General features: G+C 46.8%; 1 protein-coding gene and 1 long non-coding RNA gene across 2 annotated transcripts in view; one reads left to right on the top strand and one right to left on the bottom strand.

The window, feature by feature from the left end:
- The window catches only part of MEAK7 (MTOR associated protein, eak-7 homolog), a 672,801-nt gene that overhangs the window by 501,176 nt on the left and 149,992 nt on the right, over positions 1-21,633 (top strand). The gene's annotated exons all lie outside the window — the stretch shown is intronic.
- On the bottom strand, positions 11,487-21,559 carry LOC126944367 (uncharacterized). Its single transcript, XR_007722031.1, has 2 exons — positions 20,868-21,559; positions 11,487-11,803 (listed from the first exon to the last, which is right to left on the bottom strand). It is a non-coding gene; the product is annotated as an uncharacterized LOC126944367 (long non-coding RNA).

Here is a 21,633-nt window from a genome sequence, read left to right as displayed (position 1 = left end):
CATGGCCAAACCATATTAATTTTTACTTTTTTTGAGACAGAGTTGCACTCCGTCCCCCAGGCTGGAGTGCAATGGTATGATCACAGCTCACTACAGTCTCGACCTCCCTGGCTCAAGCGATCCTCCCACCTCAGCCTCCCGAGTAGCTGGGACTACAGGTACAGACCACCACACCTGGCTAATTTTTAATTTTAATTTTATTTTTAAAATTTTTATTTTAGGTTTGGGGGTACATGTGAAGGTTTGTTACACAGGCAAACACATGCCACAGGGGTTTATTATACATGTTTCATCACCCAGGTATTAAGCCCAGTACCCAATAGTTATCTTTTCTGCTCTCTCCCTCCTCCCAACCTCCCCTAATTTTTAAATTTCTTTCAGAGAGAGGTCTCGCCATGTTGCCTAGGTTGGTCTCAAACTCCTGGGCTCAAGTGATCCTCCTGCCTTAGCCTCCCAGAGTGCTGGGATTACAGGTATGAGCCACTACACCCAGCCAGTAGCTGTATTTTAAATTGCACATGTAGATTGTAAACTTTGTAAAGATGAAACTCACATATTCTAACTCTTTGTCACATTCAATACACATTTGTTGTCTGCTTCAAAAGTCTCAGCAGCTGAGAGGCTCCTTTTTCTTATCACTTGCAATCCCCAAGCAGAGGATGCTGTCCAGGCCTCACCCACATCCCTAGTTCTGGGCCCCTGCACCCATCCCCTTCCTGCTAGGACTTTCAGTCCCTTGGGTAGGAGAATACTGAAAGTGCCTGAAAGATTCCAGCCTTGTTCCCTGGTTGCTGAGGGCAGCATGTAGCCGTGACTGGCCATCAAGAGGGTATAAAGGTCTGGCTCCTTTGCCTCAAGGTAGAGAGGTCAAGCGTGTGGCCCTAGCCACGCTCCAGAGCTCCCTGGGGATCAGGCCGAGGCCAGGCTCCTGCAGAGATGCCTCTGTGCCAGGCTTTCTCCCTGCCCTGTCATGTCCTGTTTCCCTCTTCTCCCTGTAGGCGTCTCCTGAGAGCCCCTCCTCAATAAACCACTGCACAAGAATCCATATCTCACATCCCGCTTCTTAGAAACCTGGCCTGGCTGGACATGGTGGCTCACGCTTGTAAGCCCAGCACTTTGGGAAGCCCTGGCAAGTGGATCACTTTGGCCTAGGAGTTGGAGAGCAGCCTGGGCAACATGGTGAAACCCCATCTCTACAAAAAATACAAAAATTAGCCTGGTGAGGTGGCATGTGCCTGTAGTCCCAGCTACTCAGGAGGCTGAGGTAGGAGGATCACTTGAGGTCAAGGCTGCAGTGAGCAGTGATTGCGTCACTGCACTATAGCTTGAGCCACAAAGTGAGAATCTGTCTCATAAAAGAAGAAAAGAGGAGAGGAGTGGGGAGGGGAGGGGAGAGGAGGGGAGGAGGAAAGGAGAGGGAGGAGAGGAGAGGAGAGGAGAGGAGAGGAGAGGAGAGGAGAGAAGAAGGAAAGAAAAAGGAAAGGGAAAAGAAAAAGGAAAGGAAAAGAAAGCTGACTTAGGATGCTACAAATGAGTGCGTGAATGAGTAGGCGGGGCCGGGGCTGACAGTGACTGGTTCTGTCCTCCTTCCCGCAGAGCAAAGGCCGCTGCTCCCACCAACCCAGTTTTCCTTAGTCTGGGCTCCCGCTAAAGCTACCCCTGAAGTTGGGCCTCAAGTTCGAGTAGTTAATTTGGAAAGTGCCGGAAGCATTGATTGGGAGGGGAAGTGAGTCAGGGAAGGGAAGGGATCCTATAGGCATGATAAAGCCTGTCATTGCTGAGGGTAACAGGGGCCTCACACCACAGAGAAGAGCCATCCCGCCCAGGGGTGGGGTGTCGGGGTCCTCACACATCCATCCTGGCAGTATTGGCTGACAGCTGCTCACAGGTGTTAATCAGCCCCCACGTCCAGCCTGCTGGGTAACTGGGAGAGCCATCTTCCCTGAATTTGGGGAAAAGCCCTCAGGCCCAGAGTCGCAGATACTGGCAGCCAAAGATTAAAGTCTAAGGGATATGGATCAACAGTTGCCCCTCCCTTTAGGGAGCTCTTTCTCCTCAATGCCTTTCCAGAAATTTCTGTTGCAGCTGCTAATCTCTGTTGAAGTTGTCCATCTGAGAACCCCTCATAACACACCCCCATGGGCACATGGCCAGGTCCAGCCAATCACAGGAGCCTATTCCTTGGCTACAGTGATTGGTCCAAAGAATGGACATGTTGTCCCAGCAGGGCCAATCAGAATCCTTCCCTAGGATTTTTATATAGTTGCTGGGAGACAGACCTCTTCTTCCCATCTGTCATTTACTGGGGGTGATGTAAGCTCAAAGTTCTGCATGGAAGAAAACTGTAGCTCATCTGTAGTAGAAGTGAATGTGAGGTCTGGTGCAGTCACTCGTGCCTGTCATCCCAGGACTTTTGGGAGGCTGAGGGAGGTGGATCACCTGAGGTCAGGAGCTCAAGACCAGCCTGGCCAACATGGTGAAACCCCATCTATACTAAAAATACAAAAATTAGCCAGGCATGGTGGTGCATGCCTGTAATCCCAGTTACAAGGGAGGCTGAGGCAGGAGAATGGCTTGCACCTGGGAGGCGGAGTTTGCAGTGAGCCAAGATTGTGCCACTGCACTCCAGCCTGGGCAACAGAGTGAGACTCGGATTCAAAAAAAAAAAAAAAGAAAAATGTGACCAACACAGAGAAATAGGACTGAGAGATGAACAAGACAGAGGGAGAGAGAGGGTGAAGATGATGATACTCAAGTCCCCAGGTCTCTCTGTACCTCCCCTTTCTATGGGGTGTTTACATGTGCCAGTAAATCCCCCATCTTCCCCCGGCTCTCCAAAACTGTTGGCTTCAGCTGATGTAGCCTCTGTTTCTCTTGACTGTGACAAGAACGTCCTGACAAATGCAGGATCTAATGATACTTTAATCCCCCAAACTCAGAAGTGGCAGTATTTCAGGGATGAAGACATATTTGTCTGCTGAGAGCCCTGGGTTATGAATCTGTGTACTTGAGGCCAGGCCAGGCCATTCCCATGCTGTTGATTCCCGGAAGGAAACTGGCATGCTTCATATTTTTCTTTTCCAAGTTACATAACACGTGTAACTTGGAATGTGGGATGGGGGTGTGGAACAGGGTACTGGGGAAGCCAGTCTGGATGCACTGTCACACCATCCGGTGTTCGGGTGACAGAGTGGTCAATCCTGTGGGAGCTCCTGGTGAGTGAAATGCATCTCAGAACTGCCCACCCAGGAGTTGAACGGGGGACACATTCATGTTTTTTGTTCATTTGTTTTGTTTTGTTTTTGAGATGCAGTTTCACTCTGTCACCCAGGCTGGAGTGCAGTGGCACGATCTCTGCTCACTGCAACCTCCATCTCCCAGGTTCAAGCAATTCTCCAGCCTCAGCCTCCTGAGTAGCTGGGACTACAGGCACCTGCCACCACACCTGACCAATTTTTGTATTTTTAGTAGAGACAGGATTTCACCATATTGGCTAGGCTGGTCTGAACTGCTGACCTCAAGTGATCTGCCCACCTTGGCCTCCCAAAGAAAGGGGGACACATTTGATTAACAGCTTTCACACTCCCATTGGTTGAGGGTGGCCATGGGTGTTGAGTGCCCCCCAAGCCCTGTCATCCTCTGCTTGTGCATGTATGAGCCCCTAGAGGGCTCTTCACAGTTGCACCCCATGGGGTCTGGGAAGTCCTGGGACAGAAAACATGAGGTAGGTGGTCTTGGCTGGTGGTCCCTGCCACTTTGCTCTTGCACAAAATATCGAGGCCTGTGCAAGCAGCTAGCTGTGCGGCAACAGGAGGAAGATGTGGAGGATGTGCGTTTCACCAGGACACTGTGTCTCATCTAACAGATTGGCGATCACAGTCCCATGCTTACTGGGACTGCCCTGAAGCAGGTTGGGAACTGTAGGGTCATCTCTGCCATCCCCTCGTGTGCCTTCTTGACCTTCAATCCCTTTTCTGGTCTAGGTGTCACCATTAAGAACATTCCTGGTTTTGTGACTTAGTTCCCTGATGCTGCCCACTGCCACTGGCTGGCTAAGAGGACTGGCACCAATACTGGTACTGCCCTGGCTGGCATGTCCTCCTCCTGCCCCCGCCATGTCTCTTGAGTCAGTCTCAGAAAATTCTTCACATTTAAAAAAAAAAAAAAAAAAAAGGCAGGGAACGGTGGCTCACGCCTGAATCCTAGGACTCTGGGAGGCTGAGGCAGGCAGATCACCTGAGGTCAGGAGTTCGAGACCAGCCTGGCCAAAATGGTGAAACTCTGTCTCTACTAAAAGTACAAAAAATGAGCGGGGCGTGGTGGTGGGCGCCTGCAATCCCAGCTGCTCAGGATGCTGAGGCAGGAGAATTGCTTGAACCGGGGAGGTGGAGGTTGCAGTGAGCCCAGATCGTGCCACTGCACTCCAGCTTGGTCGGGGAAAAAAAAAAAAAAAAAAAGAAGAAAGAAAGAAAGGAAGAAAGAAACCTGACTCTATTAATTAAGCAGCTTACACCACTCTTTGGCAAGCAGTGTGGGCTAGTTATTCCCTGTTCACTTCCCATTTTCCACTTTCTCTGACCTTGTCTGACCTTGAGGGATGGCATCACCTGGGCTCCTTCCCCTATGACTTCTGGTTGGGTTCAGCCACTGGGAGGCACCGGAAGGAGACTGGAGGCTGGGAGGAGAGAGGTTGGGGCATTTCTCCCCAGCACAGTCCCTGCTTCGGACTGAGGTCAGCCCATGGCCACATCCTTCCATGACCACTGCTTCTGCTGGGCGATCTTGTAACAGAGAAATTATTCTGACGCTTTATTAAAAACTATTGCAATAGGGGAGAGAGGCTGAGCTCAACTACAAATGTAGCAAAGACAGCGGAGATTGGTAGCTGGTGAGCAGATGAGAAGTCACTAAGGGAAGACACCAGGGCGGAGGGAGTCCTGCTAAACTGACTTCACAGGATTCTTGCTACAGACAGACCAAGAACTTACATAGCAAGGCTGGGGAGGATGGGGAATGTGATCAGATATCAAGGGTGGGGGTATTGTCCCTGAACTGACTTAGCAGGATTCTTTACTAAAACTGGACTCAGCAGACCAAAGACTGGATGGGTCCAAGGTCAAGGCTGAGTGGAGAGGCAGGCTCCGAGGAACCCGACTTTGGTCCAGGCAATCCCTCCCGCTCAACTCCGGCTCCCCGGGCTCCAGGCACAGGCTTTCCTCCTGCGCTCTCCTGCCGAGCGTGGGAACAGTGCCTGTTCTCGTTCCCCTGGGTGTCTTAATGGGTCTTGTTGGCTCTTCTAACTCAGTTCTCTAAACAGTCCCATGTTTACAGTCCCTTCAGAATTCCACCTGATGTGCCTTCTGCTTGGTTTCAGCACCCTGACTCTCTACACTGGGACACTTTGACTTTCCATCCATTTATCTGTCATTCTCTGGAATGGCTCCTAGGATGGCCTGTTTTCTAGTGTCAACTTGGAGAACCTGAACTTCTGTTCTAATGGGAAGGTCAATCTGAACCCACAGCATTCCATAGAGAGCACATCAGGGTCTATAATCACAAGTCCTGGCTTCAGGGGATGGTACTTTTACTTAGTTTTTTTTTTTTTTTTTTTTTTTTTTTTTTTTTTTTTTTTTTTTTTTTTTTGAGACAGAGTCTTGCTCTGTCACCCAGGTTGGAATGCAATGGCACGATCTCAACTCACTCCAACCTCTGTCTCCCCGGTTCAAGCGATTCTCCTGCTTCAGCCTCCCAAGTAGCTGGGATCACAGGCATACACCACCACGTCTGGCTAATTTTTGTATTTTTAATATAGACAGGGTCTCACCAATGTTGGCTGGGCTGGTCTTGAACTCCTGACCTCAGGTGATCTGCCTGCCTCAGCCTCCCAAACTGCTGGGATTACAGGCGTGAGCCACCATGCCTGGCCTACTTTTACTTACCATATATGACAAAGAACAAATGGCCGAGCCTTAGTCTTACCACCAATAAAATGGACACAGCAACACTGACCCTGCCAGTCAGCCTGCAGCAAGCACTGTGTCTAGTGTTGTGAGATTCCCAAGGGGATATCTGTTGAATGGAAAAAAATGAATGGATGGGACATGCACGGTGGTTCAGGCCCGTAATCTCAGCACTTTGGGAGGCTGAGGCAGGAGGATCACTTGAACCCAGGAATTTGAGACCAGTCTGGGCAATACAAGGTGATCCTGTCTCTACAAAAATACAAAAATTAGCTGGGCATGGTGGCATGCACCTGTTGTCCCAGAGACTTAGGAGGCTGAGGTGGGAGGATCACTTGAGCCTGGGAAGTTGAGGCTGCTGTGAGCCGTGATTGCACCACTGCACTCCAGCCTGGGTGACAGTGACACTGTGTCTCAAAAACAAAAACAAGCATAAAGAATGAATAGATGATTGAATGAAATTAGCCAATGCATGAAAGACACCTCTAACTTCTAATGTCTAATCAAATTTTAATTATTAAGCCTTTATTTAATATGCTTTCTTAACCAACTTCTTCTGAATCGACTCACTAGATTAACAGACTTGTCCCATTTCTCCTGTGAAACATGCCGGCAGCCGGGCACAGGGTGCTGACGCCTCCTCCCTTACCACCCGGGCTCTGTGCTTATCTAGAACTGGCTGCGTTTGCTCCCAAAACTGTTCATGGCAGTTGTGTTGATTATCGTCATTAATTGATTTAATTAAATGTTAGGTAAGTCGTGGGAACATGAGGGTAAACAGAAGGAATATCATCACTATAAAACTCAGATGAAACTTTGGATGATTTGAAGATGTAACTAAGACAATTTATACTGAATTAGTGGCAAAAACTGGGGAAGGTTGGGTGGAGGGAATTGTGAACCCTGGAATGATTCTACACATACATGATTTTGAAAGTGTCTTTGTGTAAAGAATAGGAAATGGGAAATTGTAGCAGAAGGATTATGGATGTGGTTTATGGGAGAAGAGAGACACAACGCCTATTTCAGCCAGCCCCATCTGAAAGAAAGGATGCACTCATAAACACCAGGGCAAGTAAAAGATGTACGATACGAATGAATTTAAGAGGACTCCCTGAGTTAACTGACTTCTTAGATTCACCATTAGCTGACTGACCAAAGTCCTGATTTCACAGGACAAGAAGGCTTCCACATCTTTCTGTTTTGTTTTGTTTGGTTTTGTTTTGTTTTGAGACAGGGTCTCACTTTGTCACCCAGACTGGTGTGCAGTGGTGCAATCTCAGCTTGCTGCAATCTCCACCTCTGGGGTTCAAGAGATCCTCCCACCTCAGACCCCTAAGTAGCTGGGACTACAGGCGGACACCACCACACCTGGCTAATTTTTGTATTTTTTGTAGAGATGGGATTTCGCCATGTTGACCAGCATGGTCTCAAGCTCCTGAGTTCAAGCAGTCTGCCTTTCTCGGCCTCCCATAGGGCTGGGATTACAAGTGTGAGCCACTGTGCCTGGCCCCACATCTTTCTGAAGGTCTGTCTTCTCTTTGCTCCTGTTCTTTCCATTTCTTTCTCTCTTTTCTCTGCTGTTTTCTTTACCTATTATGTGCCCAAATACGGAACTGAAGATCAGTAATTTATTATATTTACTGAATTAAATGGGGTATTCTGTGTTAACTAACTTAAACAGTATTTCTTTACCTACTGCACGCTGCTGTTATAGGCTGAAAGTCAAGGGCAGGCTTACTTTAGAGCCAAAGGCAGGCTCACTTTAGCAAATGCTGCAGATAATTGTGGCCTTTTATTTGCATGTTGTTCACATTAATTTCTTCCTCTCTGTGGGCCTCCCCAGTGTAATACTTTCTCCTTTCCAGCATGCAATAAATGTTTCAGAAATAAACATGTATGAACCTACAATTATATTTTTATTGTTCTAGGAAAAATTACTGTTTAAAGGATTTCCGTGGTACATTTGTGTGGTTTTGGTAAAACCAAAACCTCAGATTTTCTTTTTCTTTTTTCTTTTTTTTTTTTTTGCCGAAAGTCACACAGATAAACAAATCTGTCTGCTGGAAACTTATAGGCTGGTAGTGGGAAATAGAACAGATAGTTTTTACAAAGCAAGTGTAAAAACTCAACGAATGATACAAGATCCTCTATGTCACCATAACTTCTTTGATGCAGTGAAAGGAGAGACCAGTTCAGAATGGCCACAGTCAGTAGGTCAAGAATTGACTCCTGGCTGGGTGCCATGGCTCACACCTGCAATCCCAGCATTCCCGGAGGCCAAGGTGGGTGGATTGCTTGAGCCCGGGAGTTTGAGACCAGCCTGGGCAATATGGTGAAACCTCATCTGTACAAAGAATACAAAAAATTAGCTGGGTGTGGTGGTGCACGCCTGTAGTTCTCCCAGCTACTTGGAAGGCTGAGGTGGCAGAATCACCTGAGCCTGGGAGTTCGAAGCTGCAGTGAGCCATGATGACACCACTGCACTCCAGCCTGGTCAACAGAGTGAGACCCTGTTTAAAAATATTCTCTCTAAAGTACTATTAGAGGCTGAGCGTGGTGGCTCACGCCTGTAATCCCAGCACTTTAGGAGGCCCAGGTGGGCAGATCACTTGAGGTAAGGAGTTTCAGACCAGCCCGGCCAACATGGCGACATGCTGAAACCCTGTCTCTACTGAAAATACAAAAATTAGCCGGGCGTCGTGGCACACGCCTGTAGTCCCAGCTACTTGGGAGACTGAGGTAGGGGAATCCCTTGAACCTGGGAGGTGGAGCTTGCAGTGAGCCCAGATCTCACCATTGCACTCCAGCCTGGGCAACAGAGTGAGACTCAGTCTCAAAAAAAAAAAAAAAAAAAAAAAGACAGAAAAGAAAAAAAAAAAAAGCAAAGTACTATTAGAAGTAAAAATAAATACATAAAATTCTGAGAGCCCTTTGCTGTCACGGGGAACTCACTACCTCACAGAAAACAGTGTTTGGTCTCAATTGGAAAGAGCTTCTTTATGTCGACCCCAACACTGTCTCTCTGTAACTGGTTTTGTTCTGCTCTCCAGAGGTTCATGTAGGAAGATGACCGTCTGTGGCAAGAGAGCCCTCAGGAATGGGGAGACGGTTCTCAGGTCTCATGGACCACACTTTGGGAATTGTGTTCTGATGTGCTTAAGCAGGGACTTAGCTGACACAGAGCGGGCTTAGGAGGGGAGGAGAAGCTATGGGTGTGGGTTTATCGTGCAGAGGAGAGGCTTCCTGAGGCCCTAAGACCTGAGAACTGTCTCCCGTTCCTGAGGAGCTCTCTCGCCGCAAAGCAAAGTGTGGTCCAGTAGTTTATGGTAGAGCACCCTTGTTTGGGGTGTGAGCCCTGCTCTAGGACTTGTTAGACCTGCTCCTCCCCTTTGCCCGGCCTACTCTGCTGGGAATTTTGGGATGCTGGAGTCCAGTGGTAGGGAGGTGGAGGGGTGGGGAGGCGTCGCCCTTTCAGGCTGTGTTCACAAGTCCCTGGTCAGTGGCTCCCGGCTGGAGGGCAGGAGGAAAGAAAAGGCGGGGGTATTTCAACCTCTCTCTGGAGCAAATCTCCAGCAGCCGTAGCTCTGCACTCCAGCAATCCCTGGGTGATGCTAGGCCCTGGTCTCCAGGGTCCCCCCTCCTTCCCCTGTCCTTCTGGCTCAGGGTCATTAGCTAATCTCTATGCTGTGGCCAGTCTTGGGGGGCTTCACCAACCTGCTCAGCTTTCCAGCTTGCCCGTCCCTGATGTAGCCAACGTTAATACCTTGCATTCATTTTTTCCTAGTTTTTTTTTTTTTTTTTTTTTTTTTTTTTTGAGACAGAGTCTTGTTCTGTTGCCTAGGCTGGAGTGCAGTGGTGCAATCTAGGCTCACTGCAACCTCTGCCTCCCAGGTTCAAATGATTCTCCTGCATCAGCCTCCCTAGTAGCTGGAATTACAGGTGACTGCCATCATGCCTGGCTAATTTTTGTATTTTTAGTAGAGATGGGGTTTCACCATGTTGACCAGGCTGGTCTTGAACTCCTGACCCCAAGCGATCTGCCTGCCTTGGCCTCCCAAAGTGTTGGGATTACAGGCGTGAGCCACCACGCCCGGCCTCCTACTTTCATATACTTGATAGTTTCTGTTTTCCAGGGTGAAGTCTAGCACTGCGTGCTACTTTTGGTAATGTAGTTAAAAATTGTATACAGATATACAGGTTTGGGAAGCTAGCACTTAAAATACCTGCTATCATTTCATATGTTTACATGAATTTTTCTTTTTTTTTTTTTTGAGACGGAGTCTCGCTCTGTCGCCCAGGCCGGAGTGCAGTGGCCGGATCTCAGCTCACTGCAAGCTCCGCCTCCCGGGTTCACGCCATTCTCCTGCCTCAGCCTCCCGAGTAGCTGGGACTACAGGCGCCCGCCACCTCGCCCGGCTAGTTTTTTGTATTTTTTTAGTAGAGAAGGGGTTTCACCGGGTTAGCCAGGATGGTCTCCATCTCCTGACCTCGTGATCCGCCCGTCTCGGCCTCCCAAAGTGCGGGGATTACAGGCTTGAGCCACCGCGCCCAGCCCCTTACATGAATTTTTCTACTGTGATCCGCAAAAAATAAAAACCCTCCATGAGGGATACTCCATTCACAGAAAAGAAAACTGGAGCTCAGGGGTGTGGCAGAGCCAGGGTTTGGGTGAGCAGCTGCCCAAGCTCCTAATCACTGGAGCACACTTCCTGGCTAAACGACCTGGGCTCCCTCTGCCACCTCTGCCCTTACTCACCGGAGGCTGAAGCCCCAGGTCGCGGGGCCTGGGGAGGACCACTCAAGAGTGCTGTTTGACACTCCCTCAGTCAGGGGCTCCACGTCTGCAACTTCCAATGTTCCTGCAAGCCTCTTTTCAGAGATTTGACAATCAGTGAGATCAGCACAGATTCCATAAATATCATTTTCTATAAATAGCCATCTCGTGTAAGGCACCTGCTTCAGAATGACAACTACCTTGCTGAGAAAAGCAAGGTTCAGGGTTATGTTTTATTCCCAGTCTCCAATTACAGCTGAGGTGGTTTTTTTTTTTAATTATTTTTATTTTATTTTTAATCTGTAGCCGGAAGGAAAAACCAGGACACTGACCTTAAAGAGTCTGTGAGGTTTTTGCAATGAAAGAAATAAAGTCCATGCAAAAACCAGGTTCTTAAAAAGCTGGCACAGATTTTTCAGTTGCTTCAGGGCACGTGTAGTGAGCTACCCCGGTTCTATGTCAAGGTCCACCAAACTCTACTTCTTGGTGTAGAGGCCAAGACCCTGGGTTCAAATAGCGTCTCCACAATGTTCAGACACGAGGAGGTATACTTTCCCGTCTTGAGGCCTGAGTTCCTTCATCTGTATTGGGGGAACAGTTGCAGCGTCTCCTCGGGTTGATGTGAGAATTCACTGAGAAAATAGCCATCAAGCACTTAGCATGCAGCCTGGCACATAGCGCACAATATATAGGAAGACGTTGCCTTTCTTTCTTTCTTTCTTTCTTTCTTTCTTTCTTTCTTTCTTTCTTTCTTTCTTTCTTTCTTTCTTTCTTTCTTTTTTTTTTTTTTTTGAGACAGTCTTGCATTGCTGTCTGGGCTGGAGAGAAATGGTGTGATCTCAGCTCACTACAGCCTCCGCCTCCTAGGTTCACGCGATTCTCCTGCCTCAGCCTCCTGAGTAGCTGGGATTACAGGCGCACACCACCACATCTGGCTAATTTTTTGTAATTTTAGTAGAGACGGGGTTTCACTATGTTGGCCAGACTGGTCTCGAACTCCTGACCTTGTGATCTGCATTCCTTGGCCTCCCAAAGTGCTGGGATGACAGGTGTGAGCCGCTGTGCCCTGCCAGGAAGACATTTCTAGTATTAGTTTTACATAATGTGGTTACTATATAACATATATGATATAGAATATGATTACTATTACTAATATATGTTATAATAATAGAATTTTTGCTTAAGATGAAGTTTTGCTCTTGTTACCCAGGGTGGAGTGCAATGGCGTGATCTTGGCTCACTGCAACCTTTGCCTCCTGAGTTCAAGCGATTCTCCCACCTCAGCCTCCCAAGTAGCTGAGATGACAGGTGTGCACCACCACGCCCGGCTAATTTTTGTATTTTAAGTAGAGACAGAGTTTTCTGGTCAGCTGGTCTCAAACTCCTGACCTCAAGTGACCCACCTGCCTCAGCCTCCCAAAGTGCTGGGATTACTGGTGTGAGCCACCGCGCCTGGATGACAGAGCGAGAATCTGTTTCAAAAAAAAAAACAGAGTGAGAATCTGTTTAAAAAAAACAACAACAAAAAACTCTTCCTCTCTCTCTCTGGACAATCCCGTCTTCTTTGCAAGTTCCTTTTCCCATAAATGCTGGTGTTCCATGAAGCTCTGCCCCTGACCTTCTTCTTCCACCTAAGCATCCTCCACAGGCCAACTCAGACACCCTCGTGGCCTAATCGCCACCCAAAGACCTGTGGCTCCCAGATCCGTATCTCCAAGCCAGGCTCTGTCCTGAGTCTCAGACCTGTCCAGCTGCTGGACGTCTCCACTGCCATGTCCTACCAGTAGCTCAAATGCAGCGACCCCAAGCATGATGCAGCACTGCCACCTCATCAACCACGCACCTGGGTGCTCAGCCCGAAACCTGGCAGCTTTCTGTGATTCTCTTTTTTTAGTTCAAAAATGTAATTTTGGGGCTAGTATTTTGCTGAGCTTAAAAAATATACAAGACTTTGGCCAGGTGTGGTGGCTCACCCCCGTAATCCCCACATTTTGGGAGGCCAAGGCGGGTGGATCACTTGAGGTCAGGAGTTTGAGACTAGCCTGGCCAACATGGCGAAACCCCGTTTCTACTAAAAGCACAAAAATTGGCTGGGCGTGGTGGCTCACGCGTATAATCCCAGGACCTTGGCAGGCCAAGGCAGGTGGATCACCAAAGGTCGGGAGTTCCTGACCAGCATGGCCAAGATGGCAAAACCCCGTCTCTACTAAAAATACAAAAATTAGCCAGGTGTGGTGGTGCACACCTGTAATCCCAGCTACTTGGGAAGGTGAGGTGGGATAATCACTTGAACCAGGGAGGTGGAGGTTTCGGTGAGCTGAGATTGTGCCATTGCACTCCAGCCTGGGTGACAGAGTGAGACTGTGTCTCAATAAATAAATAAATAGTAAAACATAAATAATAAACATACAAAGATTAACTGGGTGTGGTGACGCACACTTGTAATCCCAGCTACTTGGAAGGCTGAGGCAGGAGAATTGCTTGAGCCCAGGAGCGGAGATTGCAGTGAGCTAAGATCGTGCCACTGCATTCCGTCTCAAAATATATATGTATGTATGTGTGTGTGTGTATATATATATGACATATATATTACTTTTAAGTGTACAATTCAGTGATTTTTTAGTGCAACCAAATTCACAAAGTTGTACAGCCACCATCACTATTGAATTTGAAAACATTTCATCAACCCCTGAAGGAAACCCCATACTCACTAGCAGTCACTCCCCATTCTTCCTCCCCCTGCCCCTGCAGCCACCAATCGGCATTCTGTTTCTATAGATTTGCTTATTCTAGACTTTTCATATAAATGGAATCATGCAATGTGTGGTCTTTTGTGACTGGCTTCTTTGACTTGGCATAATGTTTTTGAGGTTCGTACATGTTGTAGAATGAATCAATACTTAACTCCTTTGTATGGCTGAATAATATCCTATTGTACAGATAAACCACTTTTGTCTATCCATTCATCAGCTGACAGATATTTAGGTTTCCACTTTCTGGCTATTATGAATAATGCTGCCGTGAACACGCACATCCAAGTTTTCACGTGGACATATGTTTTCATTTCTCTTGTGTATATTCCTGGGAGTGGAATTCTTGGGTCACATAATAACTCTGTTTCACATTTTGAGAAACTAACAAATTGTTTTCCAAAGCAGTTGCACCATTTTCCACTTCCACCAGCACTGTGTGAGAGTCCCAGTGTCTTCACATCCTCACCAATGCTTGTTATTGTCTGTCTATCTTCTGGTGTGAAGTGGTATCTCTTGTGCTTTTTTTTTGAGATAGAGTCTTGCTCTGCTGCCCAGGCTGGAGTGCAGTGGCTCACTGCAGCCTCCGCCTTCTGGGTTCCAGTGATTTTCCTGCCTCAGCCTCCCAAGTAGCTGGGATTACAGGCACCCACCACCACGCCTGCTATTTTTTTTTTTTTTTTTTTTTAGTAGAGACAAGGTTTCTCTACGTTGGTCAGGCTGGTCTAGAGTTCCTGACCTCAAGTGATCCACCCGCCTTGGCCTCCCAAAGTGCTGGGATTACAGGTGTGAGCCCCCACTCTCAGCCTCCTTGTGCTTTTGATTTGCATTTCCCTAATGACCAATGACACTGAACATCTTTCCATGTGCTTAGTGGCCATTTGTAAAACTTCTTTGGAGAAATCTCTCTTCAAATTCTTTGCCTACTTTTAAATTGGGTTACTTACCTTTTTATTGTTGAGTTGTAAAAGGTTTTTGTTTTTAATATTCTGAATACTAGACCCTTATCAGATATGATTTTGCCCATACTTTCTTCTCTTCTGTGTATTATCTTTTCACCTTCTTAATGGTGCCCTTTGAATCACAAAAAATTTTAGTTTGGGCTGGGCACAGTGGCTCATGTCTGTTATCCCAGGACTTTGGGAGGCCAAGGTGGGTAGATCACCTGAGGTCAGGAGTTCAAGACCAGCCTGACCAACATGGTAAAACCCCGTCTCTACTAGAACTACGAAAATGTAGCTGGGTGGTGAGTGCCTGTAATCCTAGCTACTCGAGAGGCTGAGATGGGAGAATCTCTTGAACCTGGGAGGCAGAGGTTGCAGTGAGCTGAGATCGAGCCACTGCACTCTAGCCTGGGTGACAAGAGCAAAAAACTCCATCTCAAAAAAAAAATTAATTTTGATGAAGTCCAATTTATCCAATTTTTAAAATCACTCCTGCTTTTTGTGCCACAGCTAAGAAATCTTTGCTTAATACAGGATGACAAAGATTTATGCCTATCTTTTCATCTAAGAGTAACTCTTATGTTTACGTCTGTGATCCACTTTGAGTTAATTTTTGTATATGGTGTGAGGTAAAGGTCCAACTCCATTCTTTTGCATGTGCTATCGAGTTGTCCCATCACCATTTGTTGAAAGACTGTTCTTTTTCCATTGGACTGGCTTGGTACCCTTGTCAAAAATCAATTGACCAGGCCAGGCACGGTGGCTCACGCTTACAGTCCCAATACTTTGGCAGGCTGAGATGGGCAGATCACCTGAGGTCAGGAGTTTGAGACCAGCCTGGCCAACATGGCGAAACCCCATCTCTACTAAAAATAAAAAAATTAGCCGGGCATAGTGGCGGCTACTCAGGAGGCTGAGGCACGAGAACTGCTTGAACCCAAGGGGAGGAGCTTGCAAAGCCGAGATTGAACTGCTTCACTCAAGCCTGGGAGAAAGAGCGAGACTCTTTCTCAAAAAAAAAAAAAAAAAAAAAAAAAAAGGGGGGGGCCATAAATGTAAGAGTGTATTTCTGGACTCTCATTTCTATTTCATTGATTTCTATGTTTGTGCTTTTGTCCATACCACCTTCCTTGACTCTCCACTCCCTGTCGCCCTGCATCCTTCCATTCAACAACAAGTTGTGTGTCTGTCTGGGACTGGTGCTATGCCCAGAGCTGGCATTCAGTGGTGAGCAAGATAAACATTGTTCCTGCTCTCATAGACCTGATGTTCTAGGAGTGGATAGACAATATTCAAGTAAAGGGATAAATGAAAAAGGTAATTTCAGATAGTGATTAGTGAGTACTATGGAAAACAAAAAATGGTTATGTGATAGTGGCTGGTGGAGGGTTACAGAGGAGGACTTCTAAACTGGGATGCTGGGGAAAGCCCCTCTGAGGGAGGGGGTAACATTTGAGGTCAGAATGAGAAGTTAGCCATTCAGATTTTGGGATGAGATGGGATGTGCCAGGCAGAGGGGTAGAATTTGCTTGAAGATGAAACTGATATACAAAGGAGGGCAAAGTAGAGACATGCAGAGCTACAGAGCCAGGATTAAGCCATGCCTGAATTCCACCTTCATCTGGACTCTTGTCAGCAGGTCTTTACTTTTTTTTCCCATTGTTCAAGCCCATTTGAATTGAGTTTTCTCTTGCTGACAACCAACAGTGTCCACACTGAAGTAAATGCTTGTCACCCATAATAGACTTTAAGCCCTGAGAGATATTTAGGAGATACTTGTCTAGTTCACATTTGTACACAAGTAGCTCCTGTATGTCACATTTTTATCACCAAAACGTAAAAATAAGAGATTTCACAGAGACATCCAGATTTTTTGCTTTGCTGAAACAACTGGAAGCTTGGCATGTGCATAGCAACTATGGCAAAGCTGAGAACCAGTGACCCTCTTTGGATGAGGAAGCTGCTCTGAACATGAAACTTTCACCCGGAGGAAGACAGAACAGAGAGGATCACCCTTTCCAGAACAAATTTTCTTACATGATCTGTGCTTGGTTCATTTACATTCCATGCCTGCCCCCTACAGGCAAGTAAGTTTGTGACCCCCTTGGACATGAAATAGGCTCAGTGCCAGGAAAGAATGAATGAATGGATGGATGAATTTATAGCACTTCCCAATTCCTTTTTTTTTTTTTTTTTTTTGAGACAGGGTCTTGCTCTGTCACCCAGGATGGAGTGCAGTGGCCTGATCATAGCTCACCGAAGCCGTGATCTTTTTTGGTTCAAGCAATTTTCCCACCTCAGCCTCTCACGATCTGGGATTACAGGCACTTTCCATCATACCCTACTAGCTTTTATTTTTATTTTTATTTAGAGACAGAGTTTTGCCATGTTGATCAGCCTGGTCTCAAACTCTCAGGCTGAAGAAACCCTCCTGCTTTGGCTTCCCAAATTGTTGGGATTACTGTGCCTGTCCTACTTCCACAGTTCTTTTTTTTTTTTTTTTTTTTTTTTTAATATAGCTTTATTTTATTTTATTTTTATTTTTATTTTATTTTATTTTGAGACGGAGTCTTGCTCTGTTGCCCAAGCTGGAGTACAGTGGCATGATCTCTGCTCACTGCAACCTCCGCTCCCAGGTTCAAGTGATTCTCCTGCATCAGCCTCCTGAGTAGCTGGGATTACAGGTGCCCACCACCACGTCCGGGTATTTTTTGTATTTTTTTTTTTTTTAATAGAGACAGGGTTTCACCATGTTGGTCAGGCTGGTCTCGAACCCCTGACCTCATGATCTGCCCGCCTCGGCTTCCCAAAGTGCTGGGATTACAGGCGTGAGCCACCGCGGCTGACTTCTGCAGTTCTTAACACAGTGCATAGCACATAGGTAAATGTCAAATAGTTTGATTTCTCTTAAAGAAACATAAATTGAATTAGATTGTTTTCTATCACATGGTTTGCAATTTAAACAAATATTTACACAGAATGTTTATTTCTGATATGAGGTTTATTTTTCTCCTTTAGCTGGGCAAATGGACAGCAAGGAGCTCAAAATCAGGGTTCTCTTTCAAACCAATCCCTTACACTTTTAGTCCAGTAGAGGGCGATCGCAACAATGACTAGAAAGAGAACAGCAATGAAAGGCGGAATGAAGTGGGGCTTCCCAATTCCCAGCACATTCGTGGGATTCCTCCAGGAACACGCTGAACCAGGGAGACTGAGGATCGAATTCAGCACGGCAGCCACGTTTTTGGGTGGTAGTTTAGCATCCTGAACAGAAAATACATTCACATGGTTGAGAACTAAACTAAGAAAGAATATAGTAAAAGCCCCCTACCCCAATCCTTTTTGCCTGACTTTCTGCTTCATGTCCACCACAGGTACTGTTACTTTTCTCTTGTGTACTCTTACCAGAAGTTTTAATGCCAATATAAACAAATGCAGGCCGGGTGCGGTGGCTCAAGCCTGTAATCCCAGCACTTTGGGAGGCCGAGGTGGGTGGATCACTTGAAGTGAGGAGTTCGAGACCAGCCTGACCAACATGGTGAAAGCCCATCTCTACTAAAAATACAAAAATTAGCTGGGCATAGTGACACGCACCTGTAGTCCCAGTTACTCAGGAGGCTGAAGCAGGAGAATCACTTGAACCTGGGAGGGAGAGGTTGCAGTGAGCCGAGATGGTGCCACTGCACTCCAGCCTGGGTGACAGAGTGAGACTCTGTGTGAAACAAAACAAAACAAAACAAATACAATATTAACACTCCACCCCATTTTACCCAAAAGGTAGTATTGTTCCAAACACTATTCAGTAGCTAGCTTTGCTTATTCATGATCTATCTTGTAGACTGTTCCATATCAGCATCTAGAGAGAGTCCTCATCCTTTTTTTCTTTTACAGCTTCATAGCCCTGCATAGTTCACCAGTATTATTACCTATTCGTCTAGCCCTTCATTAATGGGGACTCAGGTTAGCTCTCACCTTCTGCCTTAAAAATAAATCTCAATGAATAACCTGGATATATTTTGCACACATACAAGTGTATCTAGCAGTGACTTTCAGCCCCAGCTGAACATAAGCATCACCCAGGGGGCTTTACAAAAATCCCCATACGGGTGGCGCACACCTCTAATCCCAGCACTTTGGAAGGCTGAGGCGGGCGGATCACTTGAGCTCAGGAGTTCCAGACCAGCCTGGGCAACATGGCAAAAACCTGTCTCTACAAAAAAAATACAAAAATTAGCCAGGTGTGGTGGCACACGTGCCTGTAGTCTCAGCTACTTGAGTGGCTGAGGTGGGAGGATCGCTTGAGCCTGGGAGGTCAGGGCTGCAGTGGGCTGAGACTGCGCCACTGCACTCCAGCCTGGGTGACAGTTTTTTGAGGCAGGCAAGAACCAAAAAAAAAAAAAAAAAAAGGCCGGGTGTGGTGGCTCACACCTGTAATCCCAGCACTTTGGGAGGCCGAGGCGGGCAGATCACGAGGTCAGGAGTTCAAGACCAGCCTAACCAACATGGTGAAACCCTGTTTCTACTAAAAATACAAACATTAGTCAGGCATGGTGGTATGCACCTGTAACCCCAGCTACTCAGGAGGCAGAGGTTGCAGTGAGCCGAGATCATGCCATTGCACTCCAGCCTGGGCAACAGAGTGAGACTCCGTCTCGAAAAAAAAAAAAAACAAAAAAACAAACTCCATACCCAGGGCATATATCCCACCAATTATATCAGAATGTCTGGGTGTGGGATCAGAGGACCTTGGTGATTCCCATGTCCAGCCAGGGCCGGGCACCACTGACCCTATAGGGTAAATGGGTTGATCAAGGGCACACAGACTTGTAAATTTGCTAGACATTGCCCACTGACCTCCATGCTGCTCCATGGGGGTTTTGTCAATTCACACTCCCACCAGCAATGTACAAGAGGGCCTGGGTCTTCACAGCCTCCCCAGCAAAGTAGGCTGGTCAGAGGTTTTTATTTTTGCCAACCTGCTTGTTTATTGATTTATTTTTAAAGGTATCTGTTTTGCTTGAATTTGCATTTCTCTTACTAGGAGTTGAGGTTGGGCATCTTTTCGCATGTTTAAGATCATCTAATCTGTCTGGTCTTGTTCTGTGACCATTTTTCTTTTCATTTTCTTTTTTTTATTAAGATTGACTTATCTATATTTTAGCAAGACTAATTCTTTACTTGAGTTGCAAACACTTTTTACTGCTGTGTCTTTTAATTTTTACTCTTTGCATCAGGTGGTATGGTATGGGTTTTTTTTTTTTTTCTTGGATCACTTTTTATGTTTGAATATATTCATCTTTTCAATGGCTTTTGGATTTGGATTTGGGTGACATGGTTTGTGGTTAGAAGGAAGCTCCCCATATTTTCTTCTGGCACTTTTGTGATTTCCTTTTTTTGAGACAGAGTCTCGCTTTATTGCTCAGGCTTGAGTGCAATGGTGCGATCTCAGATCACTGCAACCTCTGCCCCCCTGGGTTCAAGCGATTCTCCTGCCTCAGCCTCCCAAGTAGCTGGGATTACAGTCGTCCACCACCATGCCTGGCTAATTTTTGTATTTTTAGTAGAGATGGGCTTTTGCCATGTTATCCAGGCTGGTCTCGAACTCCTGAGTTTATGAGATCCTTCCACCTCAGCCTCCCAAAGCGCTGGGATTACAGGTGTGATCCACTGCAACTGGTCTGATTTCCTTTATTTGTGTTTACATTTTTGATCCTTTTGGAATTTTCCCTGATCAATGGATCCATCTTTGTTCTTCTTTCCAATGGCCAATTGTCCCATTACCCTTATCAAAGAGTTAAGTAAGAACCGCTTTGTGAGGAATGAAATGAGAATTTCTTTTTGTCTTATAACAGCATCTAGCCTCTACTCTTCTGAAACTGTGTTCCTGTCCATCCACCCATTCAACTACCCATTGATTGACTGGTTGATTCGTTCATTCAATTTCTTGTTTTTGTTTTTTTGCTTGTTGAGAATTCTAATATTAATTGGACATTGTCCCTGACCTTTTGGGTTTCTATTTAGGATTTGTTTTTATCACTTAATAACCAAAAATGATGACATTTTATCGAATGTCTAGTATATTTGTTCCATGTGTCATTTCAATTAAACTTAAAACAAAGCAGTGATATCAGTTACACTATTTTTCTCATTTGAGGAGTCATTTAAGAGAGGTTTTGAGGCTTTCCAATGGCCCTTTAGTTGGAAAGTGGCAGTACTGGATGCAATTTAAGAGCCCAGTCTTCAGGATCCTGCCTTTTTACCTGCCTGGACGCTGTAACTGGTCTTTGTGGAATGGCTGGATGAGGGAATGAATGAATGAGTCAGTGAAGGAATGAGGAAGACAGAATGAGTCAGCTCTTGCTTTCAGAGGAGCCCAAAGCGAGAGGTTAAGATAGGAATGCAAATGACCAGAATCTAGAGTAAACAGAGAGCCCACCAGCGTTTTGGAAGCAGTCCACTTTCTACTTCTTCCTATTAAAAATGCTTCATTCTTTCCAATTCTTCCCCACCTAGAATCCACAGAACCAAACGCTGGGGTAGGTAGTGGCCAGCCTGTCTCCTTGGGTTTGATGCATTACGTCATCCACGTGGAGGTCCCCTGTGGAGCTCTGCAGCCCTGCAGCCTCGGGGCAGGGGCATGGGGAGAATGAGGAAAGGGGAGAGGGGGAATGGGAGGAGGGAATAGGGGACAGGGAGGGAGGAGATGCCGGGAGGATAAGTGGAGAAGAGGGAGGGGAAGCCAGGGGGAAGCAGGGGAGGGGGTCAAGGAGGAGGAAGGAAGAGAGCTTGGGGAGAAAGAAATAGGGAGGACGAAGAAGTTTCGGGCTGGGATAGGCAAGAAGAGGGAGGAGGAGAGAGGAAGAAGAATAAGGGGGAAGGGAGAAAGAGGGGGAGGGAAGGTAGGGAGAAGAGGTCAGGGAAGTGGGGGAAGCAAGGAGTGGGAGGAAGAAAAGGAAGGAGGAGGGAGAGGAGGAAGGTGGGGTGGGAAAGGGGGTTAGGATAGTGGGAATTTCCAGGGAGAGGTCGGGAGGGGAGGAGGGGAAGTGAGAATGAGGAGAGAGAAGAGGGATGTTGGGGGAGAAGAGAGCGGGAGGGAGGAGGGAGAGGGAGGAGGCAAAGCCCCTACTCCGGCCCCCATCCCCGAGTTGCGCAAGCCTTCTGGGCTGGGATTGGCCGCCGGAGAATCAAGACGCTCCGCCCCC

Source organism: Macaca thibetana, chromosome 20, assembly GCF_024542745.1.
Source record: "Macaca thibetana thibetana isolate TM-01 chromosome 20, ASM2454274v1, whole genome shotgun sequence".
Lineage (NCBI taxonomy): Eukaryota > Metazoa > Chordata > Mammalia > Primates > Cercopithecidae > Macaca > Macaca thibetana.
Note: the sequence above shows the minus strand (reverse complement) of the source record. Positions and strands in the feature narration are given on the sequence as shown.